The following is a 20,314-nucleotide window of genomic DNA, read 5'->3' as shown; positions in this document are numbered from 1 at the left end:
GACACTTAATTACTCCAGTGTTCCTCAACCTGAGAAAAGCCCAAGGCCTTCTCAGCATATACAGGAAGGAGGCTGAAGGGATGACCGCCCTCCGTTCCCCGAAACATTTGTATTAATAGGATGGGGGGGGGGGAAGGGTGGATTTTTCCACCTCCCATTCAGAGGCGTAAGCACGGGGTTGCTCAGGGAACCCGTGCCCCCCAATGCGACCAAAAATTAGAAGAAAAAATTTATATTTTGATGAAAAAATTGAAATATCTTAAAAAAATACCCTTTATATGCTATATTAACCAATTTCTATTAATTTAAATGGTTTTTAAGGGATGGTAACTCAAAATTTCTCGGTAAGAAAATTTTTGCACCCCCCCCCCCCCTCCAAAGGTCGATCCTGTGTACGCACCGCTCCCATTTACTATGCACCCGTTCGAAGAGCCTGTCAAGGCTACTTTTTTTCACTCGTGGCCCCCAGTCTTGTCCAGGGTCCCTTCATCCAAGAGTGAGAGCATTTCTACTTAATGAATTGATTTTTTTTAGTAAATTTATAGTGAACAAAAAATATTATAAATAAGGTCAGTCTCCGGACCCTTGGACAAGTGTTCAGTAAGCTTCTCTCTTGGTCCTAGTTCTATGCAGGTCCATCTCATTGACCTCGGGTAAAGTGATGTACAGTATCTCAAAATGTATGCATCTCCCTACCCCTACACATATGAGGCCCTCGGACAGTGCCTATATGAGCGTAATTATATATATGAGCAACTTTATCGAAATCTTTCTTCTTGAGTACTTTTTCACCATATTTCACTTAAAAGCTTTGTTTCTTCACGTGTAATATTTTCAAAGCTCTCTGTTGCCCTTTCAACCACCTGCCACGGCTTTTCTTACACTTTAGTTTCAACCAGTAAATGTGTCGTAAAATACAGGGTGTCCTGTAAGTCCTAATGCGGCCTTTATCTCATCAACCGTTTCAATTTAAAAAATGCTTGAAATGTGTTAAAAAAATCATCCCGAACCAGTTTTGAGAGTGAAATACAGTGTGTCGCGAAGTAAAAAAATATAAAATTTTTTATATGGGCATTCTGTCCTAAAAAATCAAATTAGAATGTTGTTTACCTGTCTCTTCTGAGGCCAAGAAAAAATATTTCATGTTCCTAAGTGCAATATTCGCTAAGATATTAAAAAATCGGAGAAAATTTGGGAAAGAACGGTGTGAATGAGCGAATGGATCATTGTCCGTTAGTTTATACTGCTCTTTCCCAAATTTTTCCGATTTTAAATTCAAATATCTCAGTGAAAATTACACTTGGAAACGTTAAATTTTCTTCTTGGCCTCGTACCTCAGAAAAGATAGGGCAACAACTTTCGAATTGTGGGTTTTTTAGGACAGGGTGTCTATAAAAATTTAATTTTTTTTTATTTTGAGCCACTGTATTCTCCCTCTCAAAACACAGGGTGATTTTTTTAAAGTACACTTTGAGCATCTTTTAAATTGGAAATATACCGGTACGACGACCGGTTGATGACATAAAGGCCGCATTAGGACTTACAGAACACCCTGTACATTGTACTTCACAAAAATTCACGCACTCACTCATTTATAAAGATTTGCAAAGAACGAGACATAATTTTCATCTTCAAGAAAGCAATTAAGTGGTGTGTATTTAAATTTGATTTATAATTGGTTAGATGCAAATTCGCGCTTCGAAAATAGCTTCAGCCGCTTTAAAAGAGAAAAGTCATCAATAAAATTGCACTCATTTCTTACCGGTTTTTTGCCTCAGTGTTAGTTTTTTTTTAGTTTAAAACACATAAAAAAAAACCGGTGGTGTAATTCTCATCCAAGCGTTGAAGCTATAAGTGAGAAAAGATCGATGACCTTTTCCACGTATCTCATTTCCCCTTCAGAATTTTTTCACTAATAATAATTTCTTTCCCAATTTTATTCAATAAATTAATTCACTTTCACTATTATATTCATCCACATTAGAAATTTCTTATACGATGTGATTAGAATTGCAGTTCTCGTACTCTGTGTGTGAGTAGTTTTTCTCAGAAACTACTCATCGAATACAGCCATATTTTCAGGATATCTTAATGAGTTCATGGGAGAGAGATTTATGCACTAAAAAATTGTTCAATTCTTGACCGCCAGGTGAATAAGTGACGCTTTTTTATTGGATTTTACTTTTTCCGTGGTCCATATAGCGTATATACCAAGTTTCGATGGAATACCTCCATCAGAACGGGCGTTTTATGGGTCTCAGTAGTATCAGTATACTGAAAAAAAGGAAAATTCAATAAAAAAGTGCCACTTATTCACCTGGTGGTCAAAACTAATTTAACTATTTTTTATTAAATCTCTCGCCCATGGTCGCATTGATATCCTGAAAATTTGGCTGTAGTTTTTGAGAAAAACTACTCAGACTACGGAAACTTTAATTATAATCACACATCCTGTATTTATTTTTAAATTAAAAATGTTCCCCATGACACAAATTTTTCTCGGCTTTAGAATTACGATAGACGGGTTTGCATTGCAGTCCAAGCCGTTTAATGTAATCACATCGGGACTCTGGGTTTCTGATAGCAATAACCAAATGATAACTATATCCGAAAAATCATGTTTGCAAGTACGGTGACAATACATCCCGTTTGGTCAAATGGAGCGTATGGTAAATGGGTATTGGTAAGAAGGAACAATTCTGTTTTGCCTTCCTACATATTTGGTTGAGAAATGTTCGATTTTTCGTCCTGTTTTTTTTTTAAACGGGACTTATTTTTTTCCCTTTAAGTTAAAAACCTTCATTTTCAGCCATTGTGGAGGCGCCAGAATGAAACTGTCTAATGTATATCATGAATTACTTTCTTGATGTACAATACGTTTCATAGATCCCTTGAGAAAGCCTCTCAAGAAAACAAATTTGAATCTGGTCAACTGAAAGGAATTTATCAAGAACTGAAAAAAGAGAGGGGGATTTTTGTTTTTTCATACATTTTTCTTCACTACAGGAAGGCCATTGCATATGCAGCTCCACACGTACATGGATCACAACGAATACTACGGACCGATTATGGAGTGTGGAAATGTTTGTCAACATGGGATGGAGGAGGGAACGCCATCTAACTTCCTACATATCGTTACCCGGCTGCGTAACGATAACTTACAGGAAAAAAATAAGTTTGGTCAAATTTTAGCTTCAGAATGCGCGGGAAAAAAAAATTCGACGGAAAAAAAATTACATTATCCGAAGTCTCGATAACTACAAATGAATTTTTTCCCATATTACGATATTGTTCCGTTCTTTGGGAAAGTGATAACACGCGAATGATAGCATTATCCATAATTTTAATAAGCGGCATCGACTGTATTTCGTTCTCATACGAGCAATGGCGTCGGAGCTGGTGGTGGTATGGGTGCTCCACACACAGTATTTTGTATCTAACGTTAAAGCACCCTCAGATTTGATTCAAAAACCAAAGTTTCCTAACTTAAAACTCGAGCCGAGCATCCACGGGTCTCTATACACTTCTGACGCCCCTTCATACGAGAAGACCCTGAATGTGCCTATCAACTTTAAACTAAAACGAAAGGAACGGTGTAGTAACTTCATACTGCAATAAAATGAAAGTAAATACATCGACAATCAATATAATGGGTAATTTACCGACATTACAGACATCAGTGAGCATTGAAAATTACGTTCTTTGGATGTTCTCCTTCTACTCAGATTCAAGACGATGACGTGGGAAGGCTTCCATTACGCACGTCCTGTTGAATAACGCGTATTTCTCGGCTTATGTCAGTCTTAAATTTGTCAATCATCTGCAAACGATGTGCAGAAACTCTTTCCTTCAGGTATTTCCAAAGGAAGTAGTCCGGAAGAGTTTAACCATCCTGTCGAAACCAAATGGAATCTACCTATTATTCTGATTGCAAATATAGGTTAAGGGAAATTTTGCAAAATTTTTCTTCAGGGGTAGGAATTCACAGTTATTGCACTCTCGGCATCATCCTCAAAAAAGTAAGCACCAATAATCCCATACAGGTATATCAAACACCTAATCATAACTCTATCCTTATCTGAAGCTTTTCATGTAAAAATCAAGTGTTATCACGTAATCCACGCATCCAAAGTGTACGTAGTCTTAATACAAATATACAAATACAAGGCCACAACAGGCAAAATGCCCAACGAGCTGTTTTATAAAGCTTCAAAAATTTGAAGTTTTATAAAACAGCTTTTATCAAACTTTTATAGCGTAATCCCGGCCTAATGCCCTTTACCTCCGGCATACAGAATATACCAAGACCACGGCCAAAAAAAGCCTAGAAAGTTCCAGCTGTTTACTGAATGCCAAGCCGTCAAAGCCTACACACACACACACACACACACACACGTTAACGTTTCAAACAAATTTTAGATCATTTGAAGGGAAGCAAAACGAATTGTCTTTTAGCATGCGTTTTATGCGTTGATCATGTTGCTGTCAGTTCTATCCGATTACGTATGTAAAGTAGAGAATTTCATATTATTGAGGTAATCTACTGAGGGTATTGCCCGGAAAATGTTCGAAACACAACGAATATAAATGGATCTTGAACAAGCACGTCTTTTTACATTTGAATACTCCCTTACCGGAAGTCATCTAACACTATTTTAGTTTTCCTGCTTAAACATCAGACTTTTATGCAATAAAATATGTGATTTTTTTTCTAATTATATTAATCATTCTAATATTTATCAAAAAAGGTATGAATCCATTTTCAATTCACCTAAAAAATTAGATTTTTCTAGTCTGCAGCCATATTTCTGGGAATGAACACCTCTATACTAGGGTTTCATGACCCACATGGTCGCAGTGGCTTCCGAGATGGGTCGTTCAAATCCACTGACAGGCAATAATTCTTGATCTTGATCACGACCCAAACTTGGGTCGCTGATGCTTTCGAGACGGGTCTTTCAAGTCCACTAACAGCATGGGGCTCTTGAGCTATGGGTCAAGATCCAAGCTTGATTCACAAGGGCTTCCGAGATGGGTCGTACGACGCCACTTCAGCAGTGGTTTTTAATATTTTTCAGCCGTGACCCAAAATCAACAAAAAAAAATCAGCTTCGTGACCCATGGAACTGTTAGTTTTTCGAAATTGGTGACACCCAGTTATGCAATATGTGCATTCATAACAGGACTGTGTAGGTGGATTTATACGACTCATCAAGGAAGCTCCTGCGAATCAAGTTTAGGTCGTGATCCGTAGCCCAAGAACTCCTTGCTGTAAGTTAATTCATACGGCCCATCTAGGAAGCCCCTGCGAATCAAGTTTGGGGTCGTGACCCAGGGGCTAAAGAATCCCTGGCTGAAAAAAGATTCATATGACCCTTCTCTGAAGCTTCTGTGCAACCAACCTCTGACTTACAGCCAGGGATTTTTGAGCTATGGGTCATGATCTAAACTTGATTCGCAACAGCTTCCCTAGATGAGCCGTATAAATGAATCCGCTTTACCGTTATACCCTTATTATGCCTATGAAATGCCCTTATTGCATCACCGATATCACTAATTTCTAGAAACAAAGTGTCTCATGGGCCGCGATGATGATATTTTTGTTAATTTTCGGTCGCTGCTGAAAAAGGTTAAGAACCCCTGCTCTATACGGTCAGCGTTCCTTATAATAGAGCATTCAATTTGTTCACTACAATGAGCTATCAACTACAATAGCCAGACAATCGGATTTTCATCAGAACCTTGACCTGGCAGTTGGCATTGTCTGTACGTGAATGTAGGGATAATATACGTGCATATGTATCAGGCTCTTGGAGAAGAAATTTGAGAAAATTTTTTCTCTCTCTTGTGACCTTTCCCTTTGTACTCCGATATTCAAACAGTTATTACAGAATGTCTTTTACATTATTTTAATACTGAACGAAAATATTGATAATTCAGATTTATCTGCCGTGATTAAAATCTTTCAAACTGACAACAACAATGCAATTTTGTTGGGCAATAGGAAATGGTTGATAGATTAAGGTCTTTATATTGATTGTCCATTACCGGAAGTTTTTCCGCAAAACTATAGTGAGGTTCTTGAGAGTTTGTTTTTTTCTTCAAGGTTTCAAAATTGAGATATGGTATGCTAATGCTTATTTAGACACATCTTGCTTTTTTAACTATTATTATTCTATATTCATGTGTAGGCTGTATACTTGTTATTTCCTGCATTAAATGCTTGTATTATTCATATATCGTGCTGATTTTCCAAAGTAATTGAACTAAGCTGACATGATATATCAAATACTTTTTGGTAATTAAACAGGTATGGACGTGCATTAAATAGCTATACGAATGCAATTAAATCTGAAATTAATTTAGTTAGTTAAAAATTAAAATTTACTGAGTACTAGTACAGTATTACTAGTGTATTTGGAAAAGTTTAGAAAACTCGTGCATTTGTAGGTACTATTTTGAAAACTTATGAGGAAACGGCAAAGTGTCATCACTGAATCGATCAAATTTCAAATATCGATCAAACAAAGTATTTATATACTGTCACTCTATTTAAAATTTAATCTCAACTTGATAGCGCCAACAAATTCCCTTGATACATGATATTTCTCACCACACCATGCGTCATATTTGCACTTACTGTGCCGTTTCCCTTTGATGTAATTTTATCTTTCGGAAATATTTCATCAGTGACCTATTTCGAACACTAAAACGAATTTTATTGACTTTCATTCAAATATTACAGTTGAGTTGGATGACGATGTTATAGTGAATTCCCGGTTGATGACGCTTTCCGTTAAATGCTCGCAGCTGTTTCAACGGTAGTTTACCGTTAAGTCATTATTGATAGCATATCGCCTCAGACTTCTGAAGTGGCACAACTCAAAATAGTTTGTAACTGGGGAGTTTGTATAATTATTGTTTATAATAATCTCTCTATACGAAGGTTTTTAACAGCTGGCTGATGCAATGATGAATTTAGGAAAGAAAAAAAAATGCAACTGCCCCCTTGTTGGGAATCGAACCCACGTCCTCTCACCGGGCAAGTGAGATTCACCTAGATTCATCTTCGCGTCAGTCGGCTGTTAAAAACCTTCGTATGGATAGCGGAGAGTGACATCATCCTCGGATATAATTATATATACAACAACTATAGCTAGTGTTGTTTTTTATGATAACGGAAGTGCACCTATTAGAAACATGAACAGTGTCATATAGCACTAGTTGGACACTATTTTGAGTTGTGTCACTTAAAAGGAGGATGGTGCGTATAATAATATTTTCCACGACTCACTTTAACGCTATCGTAAAATGAATTACGACGTGTCATACACGGTGTCCGGTAAGTCTTAATTCGGCCTTTATCTCATCAGCTGTTTGTCGTAGATGTATGGTTCTAGCTTAAAAATTGCTCGAATGTGTTCAGAAAATACCTTGTACCAAATTTGAGAGTGAAAACACAGTGTGTGACAACATAAGAAATTTAAATTTTTATAGGTACCCCTTTCCTCTCACTTTCAATTAGAAAGTTGTTGTTCTGTCTCTTCTAAGGCTAACAAAAAAATTCCACGTTTCTAAGTTTAATATTCTCTGAGATATTTGAATTCAAAATCTGAGAAAAGTTGGGAACGAACGGCATAATCTCACAGACAAGCTCATTATGCTGATCTTTCTCACCTTTCACTGAGATTTTTGAATATTTCAGTAAATATTACACTTAAAAACGTGGAATTTTTTGTTGAGCTCTAGGCACAACAACTTTCTAAATTAGAACTTAGACAGGGGAACCGTATAAAAATTTAGATTTTTTTACTTTTTGACACACTGTGTTTTTTTTCACTCTCAAAACTCGTACAAGGGCATCTCTGAATACATTCTGAGTATTTTTTAAATTGAAACTATATACCTCTACGAGAAACGTTTGATGAGATAGAGGCCGAATTAGGACTTACAGGACAAACTGGTGCACACCGCATCGTCTTTGAATATTTAAAATATAAACTTAAAAGTTTTTATTTGATCAATCACAAAAACGCCATGCAGATAAATACTGTAAAACTATTGTTCGATTCGCCGATCATGGACATCAAAACAGTTTTAATTCAATTATGCGCTCGCAAACGTTTTTACCATCAATATACGTTGTAATTAGGGTACGTTTTAGCAAGAATAATGATTCCAATGGCATTAGGAAGCTGACCATCTGACGAATAGAAAATTACTACGTACTATATGGGCGAATGTTTTATCTCTTGATAGATTTCCGACAGAAAATCGACTTTCGACTCAAAAACCTGTTTTTAAATATCAATATGCATGTATGCAAGGATGCTGTGATCAATCATACGCCAGACAACCCTACATAAAAAAAATAGATGAATATAGAACGTGGGATGTGTCCGGAACAATCTCCCTGTTCTTTGTCTGGGGTGATTACCGTATTCTCGATGCGAGATGTAGCTAGAAAATTTTTGAGTATTCCTTGACATTATTTCCACAGAACTGGCTCTTTAAATATAATTAGTTCATAATAATATTTTTTTTTTCTATTCATATAAAAGATGATGAATATATTTCGCTTTAGATTTTAATTACTGTATTTTCACCAAATAGAAAGCCTAATTTCGAAACACCACCCTCATGGAAACCATTTCGTGTTACTTCGTTACTTTTTCTTGTTGCCGAGTAAATAAATGAACTAATTATAGAATATGCACGATAAGTTCACTAATCGTGAGTTTTTTGTTTCGGTATTATTAAATACAACGAAGCACTCGTTGAGAATTTCAGCTTGGAAAGGCTCATTTGTGGGTGGGGCTCTGCACCTGCTGTTGGAAATTCGTATGCAAGTAACATTTTGACTTTGTGAGTGAATATGAAAGAAATGAATATAACTACTCTTTATTTTGTAAGAAAATTAGTTATTCTAAAATACTCCCGACCTTAACACAGCTGGAGGAATAGCTCCGACAAATCTTTCTGTTTTTTGCCGCGAGATATTTTGTTTCTATCTAATAACAAATTCTGTTATCGTGTGTGAAACGTTATTCGTGACTTTTGAAGTGTCACTCTCAAGGTTTGTTGTGAAAAAATACTGAATCGAGATGCTCTTTCTCTCAAGTGCATTGAATTCAATTAAAAGACGCATTAAAATCGTATCAAGTTTTTAAACTTATACGAACGTGAACCCAGCGCCAAGGTTTGTTCAACAACCACAGGAGAGCTAATATTGAACAAGTTTCCGTCTAATTTGGCTCACACTGAAACCCAGCCAGGAGATGAATATCCAAATTAGTTCTAATCTGATAAGTCCATCAGAATGTGAAAAATTATAATGGAACATTAAAACAAATAAATGCAAACAAGACAGACCGCAATGAGCAGGAAGTCCAATGAAGTTGCTGAAGAAAACACAAATATCACGGGAATGAAAAATGTGTTTAACCACCCTTTTTAATAATCAGTCTCTTGTAACATGTAACACAACGCGTTCGTAGAATTATCCCAACCTAAAAAATATCGGAAGAAAGAAATACATTATACTGTAATTTAAAAAAAGGAAGTAAACTTACCATTTACGAAGGATATGGTTATCATTCATGGATGAATCAAGCCTCTGGAATTTTCTTGCAGTACTGTTTCTCCATCGAAATATATCGCTAATCATTTTTTACGGAAGGTGGAATACCTATATACACATATGTGTTCACAACTCCGTTTACAAAGAACATTTTCAATACCACAACCTGGACATGTCCGCTGACTAATCTAAACTGGAAAAATTTAGATGCTTTAGATTAGACACCGATTAGAAGAGTTTCGGATTTCAAAATCGAAGCACTGGATTGATTTCGAATAAGAAAATCTTAGTCAATCTAATTTTTCGTTTGAAAATCTTGAAGACTTCTATCTTATCCCTTCTATTTCCGCAGTCTACCTATGGAAATATTTGAGTATATTCAAGTGAACAAATGCTTCTCCAAGCTTAAATTGTAGCTCTCCCCAGAGCGACAGTGGCCCTAGTAGTTTTTCCCTATACCTCTTCAACAAAGTGTGTATGCAGTAGTTTTCTATAGAGGAGGCTACAAAACAGCTGAAGTAGAAGTTACGCAAAAAACAAAAAGCTAACAACAGCTTATATATATATTATGAAGAAGCGTTTATTATTAAAATCTCAGCATCTATTGACTTTTTAAACCACATTAAAAATAGAGATGGGGCAAATATTCGGCTGCTATTCGGTATTCGGCTTATTCGGTTCTGCCAAATAATGATTAGGTATTCGGCCGAATATCTGTATAAATCTAAGCACAACAAACTAATTTTAAAAAATTATATTAATTGGAATTTTTCTCATAAATTAAAAATTTTCTGATTATATTTTATTTATCTTTTTATTTATTTATTCTGATTATGTTTTCTCAGGGTGAATTTCTACCATAAAGAAAACATGAAACTGAAAATAGAATCCCACTGCAATAAGATGGAAGTGAGCATTAAAAAAACGCCAATTTCATTTATGATCGTGATGAATTTTAAGGAAGTTGATATTCGGGCCGCCGAATAATCGGTATTTGTCCAAAACATCAGCCGAATATTCGGTATTCGGTTATTCAACCACAATATATATTGTGTATATCGATACATATATGTCAACTATATTACACTATTATTGATGTACAGTCACTCGTCCCATACCTAATTTAAACGATTTTCTGAAATTCTGAGACCTCATTTTTTTATCTTCTTATACAATAAAACCCCTCTTAGCGGGCATCCCTCAGATGCGGTCACCCCTTTTTACGGCCAAATAATAATTTACCCTCGTATAATAAAAGTATGCATCTCAAACCCCTGATTAACGGTCACCCCTCATTTGCGGACAATTTTTTTTTTGCCCCGCCGGCGACCGCAAAAGAGAGGTTTCACTCACTCTAAATGGAAAAACATGAATCTTCTCACGTACAAATGTAGAATAGAACTGTATTTCGAATGAATTACGCTGATGGAACCGAAAAAAGTTTCACTTTCTCTTATTCCAATTCCATTTAATTTAAAAGATTACGGAGCGTTGAGATCGTTGGTATAAAAACCTGTTCTTTCAATACCTACTACGTTATAACGAATTCATTGAATAAAGTTGTACGTTTTACTTCTGTATTTCTTAGACCTAAATATGATTTTTTTTTTCTTTTTGAAGCATATGATTGAACTGGTAAAAGAAAAAAAAAACCGTAAATCGATATTTTCCTTTCTATCCTCTATTCAATGTTCTCTGCAGACCAGCACGGAATAGTGGTGTTAAAATGGGCGTAGCACTCTCAAATCAGTGAAAGTAGGAAAAAAACATTGGTCAAATCTCTCACATATTGACCTATTAAGCAACTTTTTACCGATGTTTTACATTGGTCTACTGAGTTCATATAAAGGAAAATAAACTGAAAAAACTTGAATAATTATTTCTTTTATACGAGGGTTACTGTGGAAGTTTTTAACAGAACAGGCTTTTACTGTGAGTTGATGACGATATAATAAATATTAAGGTCAGTATTAAAGGAGGGATATGTTTTGGGGAAATGGATAGTTTCACCTTTCTTAGTTCATAGATGAGGAAGAAGGTTATTTTACCTGAGGCCAAGTGAAGACAATTCAGAAAAAGATGGACCTGGATATATACAGGGTGCATAACAAACACGGGGGTATGGCATTTTACTGGCGAACCGTCGATTCTTCCAATTAGAAAAAGTTTCCTAATAATGTGTAGTACTCAGATATGTCATTCATGTTTCAAGGGGTTGTATGGTTATTAAAATTAAAATTAAATTAACTTTTTATACAGTCTCCGTGTGCCCCAAAACCCAATAAAAAAGTTGTTGCCCTGTTTCTCTTGATGCCAAAAAAAATTCCATGTTCCCGAGTGCAATATTCACTGAGATATTCGAAAAACGGAGGAAATATGGGGGAAAAAAAAGCTCTAAAATGCGGGTAAAACGGTTTTTATAGCTGTTTTTCCCCCAACTTTCCCCCCTTTTTTTGGAATTCGAATATCTTAATGAATATTTTTTTAACAAGGCCATGTGGGCTCGTCATTGCCAAACTGAGAGGGTTTTAAGGAGGCGAGATATTTCGGGATCACTTACCGCAGTGAAAAGCATCAAGTTAGACGAGATATCTCGTCATTGCCGCTGTAAGGGTTAAGTGATTTGATTATCTTTCGAGAACCATTTGAGTACTTTGGCTATTCATCTGTTATTATTTTATTACCACATTAAATGACTTCGAGGGCCACATTTGGCCCGCGGGCCATGGGTTGAGCATGCATGATTTTGAAAGTCAGAGACGTGCGTGAGAAGATCTGACGAATCTGTAGTATTCTACCAACAAGCTTCTAGCTGTGGCTGTGTTTATTAACGAAAATCGAAATATGGTCTACCAGGAGATTAAGCAGGCTTTGGACATTGGATCACAGTGAGAACCAATTTTCATCAACATTTTAGGGTAAGGAAAGTTAGAGCCCAAACAGCAATCGGAAATCTGGGACTGGGAAAAGTAATAATCTCTTACCAATGTGACCATTTCTCGAAATGAAGTCAGTTATTTTGGTTGTTTTTTTTAATCTGGATCGATGGCTGTATTACCTCAGTTGAGGTAAACGTACTGTTACTTCAGAACGGTACTGTAAAGTTTGCTAACCCACTATATTCAACAAACGTCAAGATCTACGCTTGTAAAGTTGTGAACCAGCTGAAGCCAGTCCAGACAACTCCCTGTGTGAGTTTGTTTTGTTTTCGCAAATCAAGAGAGACCTTCATAGCCAGTGATTTGCAGATTCAAAAGTAACGGTTGAGGTATGAATGACGTCTTGAACAGCCTATCAGTTCCAGAACTCCTTCGGGAAGCGGTTTGAAACAATGCAAAAGTGTTTGGATATAAGAACAGAATACAGATGACTCATTCCGGAGTCAAATTCGTTAGCTGAAATCTTCGCAAGCCGAAACTTAAACGTAATTTCCCATAGGTTTCTATGGAAAATCGTTTGATTCGTTCTAGGTTCTACCCAAAATTAGAAGATGCATTTTTTTAAAACAACGAGGAAGGCTATAAAAAAGACAAAAACTGATTGAAGGCTAAAATGAACAACTTCAAAATTAGATGAATGAGAATCTACAGGAAGATGAGATACATTAAAGATCTTTTTATTTTTGCACTAATGTAGGCTCGCACACAGCCAACAACAGCTTTAGTCTACTAAGGCTAAAACTGACGCAACCCAGTCGATTTCGTAGGTGTCCCCATCCATTTGTGTTTCGGACAGCTCATTTCTGTGTCTGATACATGCAGACAAAAAGATAGATATTCTCGCTCAGAAATCATAGGTTCCTTTTTTAATACATTTTCTATTAGCTAATCTTTCATTTTACACGAAATGGTTCAAAAACTTTGAGAAAAAGAATTTCTTACTCTCTCTTTTAGAAAGAGAGAAAAAGATTCCGAGGTGAACATGAGTTAATCGGACTCTAAAGAGAATAATTCTGATGATGATTGACGCCAAAATTCAGCTCATGACTCGGCTGTTTTATGTTATCACGTGCATCCATATCCACAGAAAATGTTCGTTAGCCGAGGCAGAAAAATCACGAAAAAAATCTTCAGCCAAAACATTCGTCAGCCGAGGTATCACTGTACTTCGAAAAACTGAGAGTGTCAGCCCTGGTATTTTGATAGGTCTGCTGCCTAAAACTTTTGTAGTGACAACCTACGTAACAAAACGTTTCAAACTTATAGTATAATGGATCCCGGTTTTTTTTTTTATAGCATTCTCACTTAGAACGTTTTTCCCGCTTTGAACGACTTATTTTCGTGGTCCCAATCATTATTAATGCTCGTAGATGTTTACCGTTTAGAGCGCTTTCCCACTTACAAGTGGAAAGAAAAACGTTACAAGTGGGATACGCTATAATGCAAAATCTATGATAGTTTCAATATTTATGAAAAGAGTGTTGGCCATCGGTCCGTTTTTGGTCTGCTACCTCTTCATAAGTCTAAATAATTACGTATAATAGTTAGAAATTACCTCCGTGCATATATATGATATTCATATTTCATTTTCGCATATAGCCTACCCATTTCCTTAACTTTCTAAGAAAGAATAATGTACAAATCTGTAAAAGCCACCCTTTCGCATTAGCGACAAACATACTAAATGAGTAGTGACCGTGACCTTCCAGTTAGAAACTGCTGGCCTGAATCTATGAATGAATACAAAAAATACGGTCACAACCTCAATGTCGGGTGCGAATAAGTTTTTTGCACCCATCACCTAAGAAGAAACCTAGAAAACTATGTTTTTCTCATAAGTATACAATATATCTATCGCATCATGAGCCAATTTATAATGCGCATATGAATATATCTCATGTATATAAATCATCTAATATAGGGGTCTTCAACGTTTTACGCTCAAGGGCCACATAAAAAATTTGTCGCGTTCCGCGAGCCACTCATTAATGGCGTAGGGGGGCACCCCCCCCCCCCAAAGACGATGACAAATTAAATATATTTCAAAATATTTTATAGAATTTAAACATTCAATTCAATTAATTTTAACAAATTTTAATTTTGAATGATTTAAAAAAAAACATTTCAAATTATAGTGTCAAAAATTCCTTTTTTGCTATATTAATACATTTCTGTTACTGGTAAATGCTTTTGAAAGTTGGTAAATTGTATGAAACAGAATGAAAATGGATGATTATATATATATATATATATACACATATAATCTATATATATATATATATGTTGAATTAATTACGCACCAAATAAACAAGAAAATCTTTGGTTACTTACATTACGAATGCGAGTGGATGTAATTCCTAAATTAATGCGAAACTTGACTGTGTTTTTGCTTGACTAAAGCTTCAATGTTAGGTAAAATTTGTGTTGTTGCTATTCGTGAAGTATCCTCCAAATGCTGATCAGTCAGACGTGTTCTAGTTTTTGATTTTGTATTCTTAATTCGACTAAACAACTATTCTCATATGTAAGTGCTGCCAAATATAATAAATTATAAGGCAGCAAATATAATAAAAATATGCTGCCTGTATATAGAAGATATGAACAATGCATATTTGCATATTTCTGGATACTTTTCTTTGAACACATATTTAGAATAAAAATCAATTAATGAAGGAATTTCAAAAAACTTTCATTTAACTGCAGTCACATTGCATATCTGCAAATTCTAATTGCAGCTCAGGTGGAACACTTTCGATATCGACCGAGAATGGTGAGGAAAATGTTTTCATAGAAATTTCGTTCTCGCGGAAGTCGGAAAATCTGCTTCTGAATTCCATTCTCAGATTTGAAATGCACTGTCCATAATCGTCCGGTTTCCAAGTTGTAGATCTATTTACCAACTTCAATAATTTTGTATTCAGTTTTTGTTTCGCAATTGACGTTTCCAAAGGACTAATTTAGTTTCGAACGCTTTTACGTTGTCATAAAAATTATGGACAAGTAGGTCTTTTCCCAGTAAGTGGTAGTTTAGATCATTCAGATGACCAGTGATGACCAGATCATTCGATGACATCGAAAAGAAATGTGAAATCTCCCACCCACTTTTTATCTTGAAACTCTCCAGTAAGTTTTCCTTTGGATTTCATGAATTCATCACCTTCCTCCTTCAAGGAAAACAGGCGCTGAAGCATCTAGGGATGACCACTTTTCTTGAAAAAAAAATCTCATTTTTTCTTCAACTTTCCTTTTTTTTTTGTTATCACGGTTTGCCATCGTGCACTCATTAAAAGGCCTCTGATGAAAGGCTTCAAAGACCTAAAACACAACTAAGCGAACTGTACCAATATTGTACAAATCCTTTTTCCAACCAATCAAGATGCATACATCCACCTGCTCCTTACACGACCATGCACCCGAGAAGTACGATACCATGGAAATTCCGTTCATTTCTGCTTTCTCCCACTCAAGGAGAGTGGGATGTACTCGAATTTATAGTAAAGAAGTGTATGGTGTGGTTTCTTTTAAGTTAAAAGCTTTATTCAGAAGCTAAATACTGTACACTGATCAGTCTGTCCTTGTTATAAGTCTATATGAAGCTGGGTGACTTTTTTTGTTGAAATCTTCGTTTTACCCTATTTTTGAATGATATTGTGTCAATCGATCGAAATGTTTTGGCGGGCCACCGGTGGCCCGCGGACCACGGGTTGAAGACCCCTAATCTAATAGCATCGGTATTGAGAAGTCACCGTTGTTTCATCGTAATGAGATCTCATCGAAATTTCAAAAATTAATTATTTGTTGTTGTTGTTGTTTCAATTTTCAACTCGTTGAAGAAAACCATTGAAAAGAAATCGAACTTTTCGATTATATATTGATCGCGTGTTATAAGACTGTTATTACAGAAGAACAATCAGACAGCATCCGGAAGAACTGAACTAAACAGATTGGAAGGTCTCGGAGGGTCAGGGGCGAATTCAGGTAAATGATAGTAGAAAAAATGGAGAACAGGTTTCTCGAAGGGAAAGAAAATGTGTAGAAAGAGAAATAAATATACACAAAGAGAGAGAGAGAGAAATTCATGCATTGTTTATTAAGAGCTATTCGAAGAGTTTTGTTTTCATAAAATAAATACAAGACTAGTACCGAGTGGAACGAAGGACAAAGGAAATGAGCGACACAAACAGACACATTGGCCTACCAACCATCTTGTTTCCTTCAGAGAGATCTCCTATTCAGATATCGCAACTGGTTGAAAACAAATGAAAATACACATTCATTTCCATTTCCGGCATAGGTTATTCGTCTCGCACACAATCTGCGTACATGTGCAATACTCAATGATTAAATCTGCATAGGTCGCTATTAGGTCGCTCCAAAAGTTCTCAACTTTTTTTTGTAATTTTCGAGCAAAGAAAATACTTTTTTTTTCCAAGTCTTTACATATCTCTATTCTCCTAACCCTTAAAAATGCATAGGTTTTTTTTATTGAGCTGATAATTTTGTTCATAAATAATGACACGTATATAGGAAGCCGGAAAAATCATTATAAAAAAATCTATTTCGAATTGTACTGCTGTACTGCTTACACAGGGCCTCAAAGAGGACGTACAGAACTCCAAAAATCCAGGTCCTTAACTAAGCTGGTACAACTTGGGCCCCTCACAAAAAATGTAAACTTATTTTGCATGATAGAAACCTTTTCAAGGGGCCCGAGAAGGCACGCTACGTCCCTGCAAAAATTACGTGTAAAATAAATGCATTGAAGCAATATTACTTTCCAAATGAATAACTACGTACCTTCTTTGTGATTCAAGCTATAGAAGGAGAAAACATTCGGGTTGCAAATTTCAAGGTCCGGAAAAGAAATGCAAACAAATCATGTTAACAAATTAGCCAAATCGCAGCCACACTGTGACAAACGTTGCTGTCGTTAATTGGGACATGTACCAGCAAATTCAAAATATAAAGTGGTAAGAATATGACCTCATTTTATGTGTAAATGCAATTCTGAATCTTTATCTTCAAACTAGCGGCAGTAATGAACGTTTAACCCATTAAGTGGCAATGACGAGATATCTCTACTCCATAAAAGCCTCTTATATCAGCATTGACAAGCCCAGCTATTTTGTAAAAATGATTTCTCAATGGGAAAACTTTCCCCCATACCCCTTAGTTTTCACCTGCTGAAAATCAGAAGAAGATCTACTTAATTAAAAAAGATATGGCATTTTGAGGGGGAGGGTTAGTGACTTCTAATTGCCACTTAAAGCGTTAAAAGACCCTTTTACACATGTTCAAATCTACGCATTTAAGGGTGGAGTATCTTCTGTAAATGTTTGTAATGTCTGCTAAATTTCGACTCTTCAAAATCATTTTCTTTTTTCCGATTCACGCTTTTTTAGACATCGCCGGCAACATATCATCCACTCCGATCCAAAGAATCTAGAAAATTCCATAAAATGTTTATTTTAAAAAACATTTGATTGATAAAAAGAGATACAGCAGCTGCTGAAACATGCGATCATCGAAAACACTCTGAGCTTTCGCAACGACCTAATATAAAAACTTCCATAAATAGGCTAAAATGATGTTATACAGAAAAAGTGCGGGCAAACGTAGCATATTTTTGATGGATTCTAATCGACTGATACGTTGTCAAGAGAAAACAAGTGGCCTAGAATCTTCAATCGATGCAACAGCAGTATAGTTTTAACGTTGTATTCTGTTTTATAAGGGCATCATATAAGAAAAACTTTTGTTGACTTGTGTTTTCGTGTGTAACATTTCGGATTCGGCTAACGAACATTTTCAGTGGATATGGATGCACGTGATAACATAAAACAGCCGAGTCATGAGCTGAATTTTGGCGTCAATCATCATCAGAATTATTCTCTTTAGAGTCCGATTAACTCATGTTCACCTCGGAATCTTTTTCTCTCTTTCTAAAAGAGAGAGTAAGAACTTCTTATTCTCAAAGTTTTTGAACCATTTCGTGTAAAATGAAAGATTAGCTAATAGAAAATGTTTGTGTTCCGGTAAGTGTTTAAAACTAATTGCATATTTTTCTTGTACAATATAAAGTTTTTTTCCCTTGCACCAGATATGACGTCATACTTTTCTTCCGCATTTGTCTCGAAAACTATGGGTCGCACAGGTACAGTTCTTTGGGCATTTTTCATGTATTCCAATCGAGGAATCTGACTGTGCAGAGTTTGGGCCGTCTTGATGGGACATCTTGTATATACATTACTGTGTAAAGTCTATTACCGATTGGTATACTATTAAAATTGATATTTGATAGGGTTTGCTAATAATGGGCACTTTGGAAATAGTATGTGTTATTTAGAGAAAATTCTTGAATTTTCCAAAATTTTATTTAATTAAAAATATGTACTATTATAAATTCGAGGCCCCTCTGGACAAATTTACATGCTGCCCGTGTAGAAATCGGGCCCCGCCTATGTTCTATTCAAGGCACTACCTCTATGTTGTGCCGGTATCTTGATAACATGAGGAACATGCCAGAACTCTGCAACCGGATTTATCCCGTTGCCGAGATCTCTTCCATCACAGCTCGATGTCAATTCTTAATGATGGACAATTGTGAACTTGATGAGGTTTCACACTGTATTTTAATTTTTTACGCACGTGTCACTGTGGACAATTTCTGGATCGATGAATGAATAAGAACTTTGTATATAAAAAAAATGAATATGATTTTGTAGGGATGAAAAAGATGTCTTAAATAGATTCAACAAAGTTCAGAACAACTAAATTTTTGATTCATATTCAAGAAACAGTGGAGGTTAACGTCCTACATAACGTCACACCCTATGGATATAAAGCGCCCTTGCCTCACCCACATTTCAAAGTGTTAGCGGTGGCCTTGGACGCTTCGAAACGACTACTACGGCTCCTACGTAAAAAGTTGATGAAAAGTTTTTTGAACAATCTATTTAACCAACGCGCTCAGTACGCTGTCTTTTCATTGGCCGATTGTGTTTCCTATCGAGTGGTAAAATGTTTTCCAAGAATCAACCGGTTGGTTGCGGCTCACGTGCATTAAAATGACGTCACTTTTCATTTGCAACCTTCTTTTACACTAAAACCGCTTTTTCTTCCTATACGAAGGTAAAAAAACCACGGCTCAGTCGGGATTCAGTCTTTTAACTGACAGGTGAGTGCATGTTGCTGCTCATGTTCTAAATATTTTGTCTTTTTTTTTTTTTTTTTTTTCCCCCATCGCGTATTAGTGTTATACCGGCTTTAACGTATTTGATTAGCTAATACGCCTTTGATATACTACTTTACGTGAAATATTGTGCTGTTGGGGTAGGAGTGATGCTTGATCAGTTTTATTACCTCGTATTTTCGGAGTGTTTTAATTTTTTGCTAAAAGTGCTTTTAAGTAGAAGCAAAGTTTCTATTTAGGGTAGGAAAAGATCAACGTGATGGCAAGCCTTATTTATAAATGTGATCATTTTAAACGTGTGAGAAACTAGAAAAGATGATTACTGGTCATTCGCATTAGTGAAGATTACTTTAAGTTTCGAAAAGAACGTTTTTTTTTTTTTTTGACTTGCCATGCCGTGAAACATCCACTGCGGTGATGTATTATGATTTTTAATGTTGAAATCGGAAGTTCTCGCGAACTTCCCAGATTTCAGACTTTTGCCGTAACATGTATCGTATATACTGTCCGATGCGTGTAGCAACAACGGCCTACGCAAAGACATAACGTAGTTAAACTAAATATCCTTCGTAGTGGTAATAAAAATATTAGTGAGCACTTGAT

General features: G+C 35.9%; 1 protein-coding gene across 3 annotated transcripts in view; it reads left to right on the top strand.

Moving 5' to 3' along the window:
• LOC149085003 (ferric reductase 1-like) overlaps nt 1-20,314 on the top strand; it is a 58,484-nt gene that overhangs the window by 18,044 nt on the left and 20,126 nt on the right. Inside the window, exon 1 of one of the 3 annotated variants that reach the window (XM_089232753.1) lies at nt 19,558-19,696. The exons of 1 other annotated variant lie outside the window; for it this stretch is intronic. The gene's annotated coding sequence lies outside the window, so the exon portion shown is untranslated. One more of the 3 variants, XM_089232755.1, reaches the window with a different exon arrangement.

The sequence above is a fragment of the Pholcus phalangioides genome, unplaced genomic scaffold (assembly GCF_987345545.1).
Source record: "Pholcus phalangioides strain wild (caught in Gottingen) unplaced genomic scaffold, Ppha-v1.0 ptg000007l_1, whole genome shotgun sequence".
NCBI lineage: Eukaryota > Metazoa > Arthropoda > Arachnida > Araneae > Pholcidae > Pholcus > Pholcus phalangioides.
This window is presented reverse-complemented; position numbering and strand designations above follow the sequence as displayed.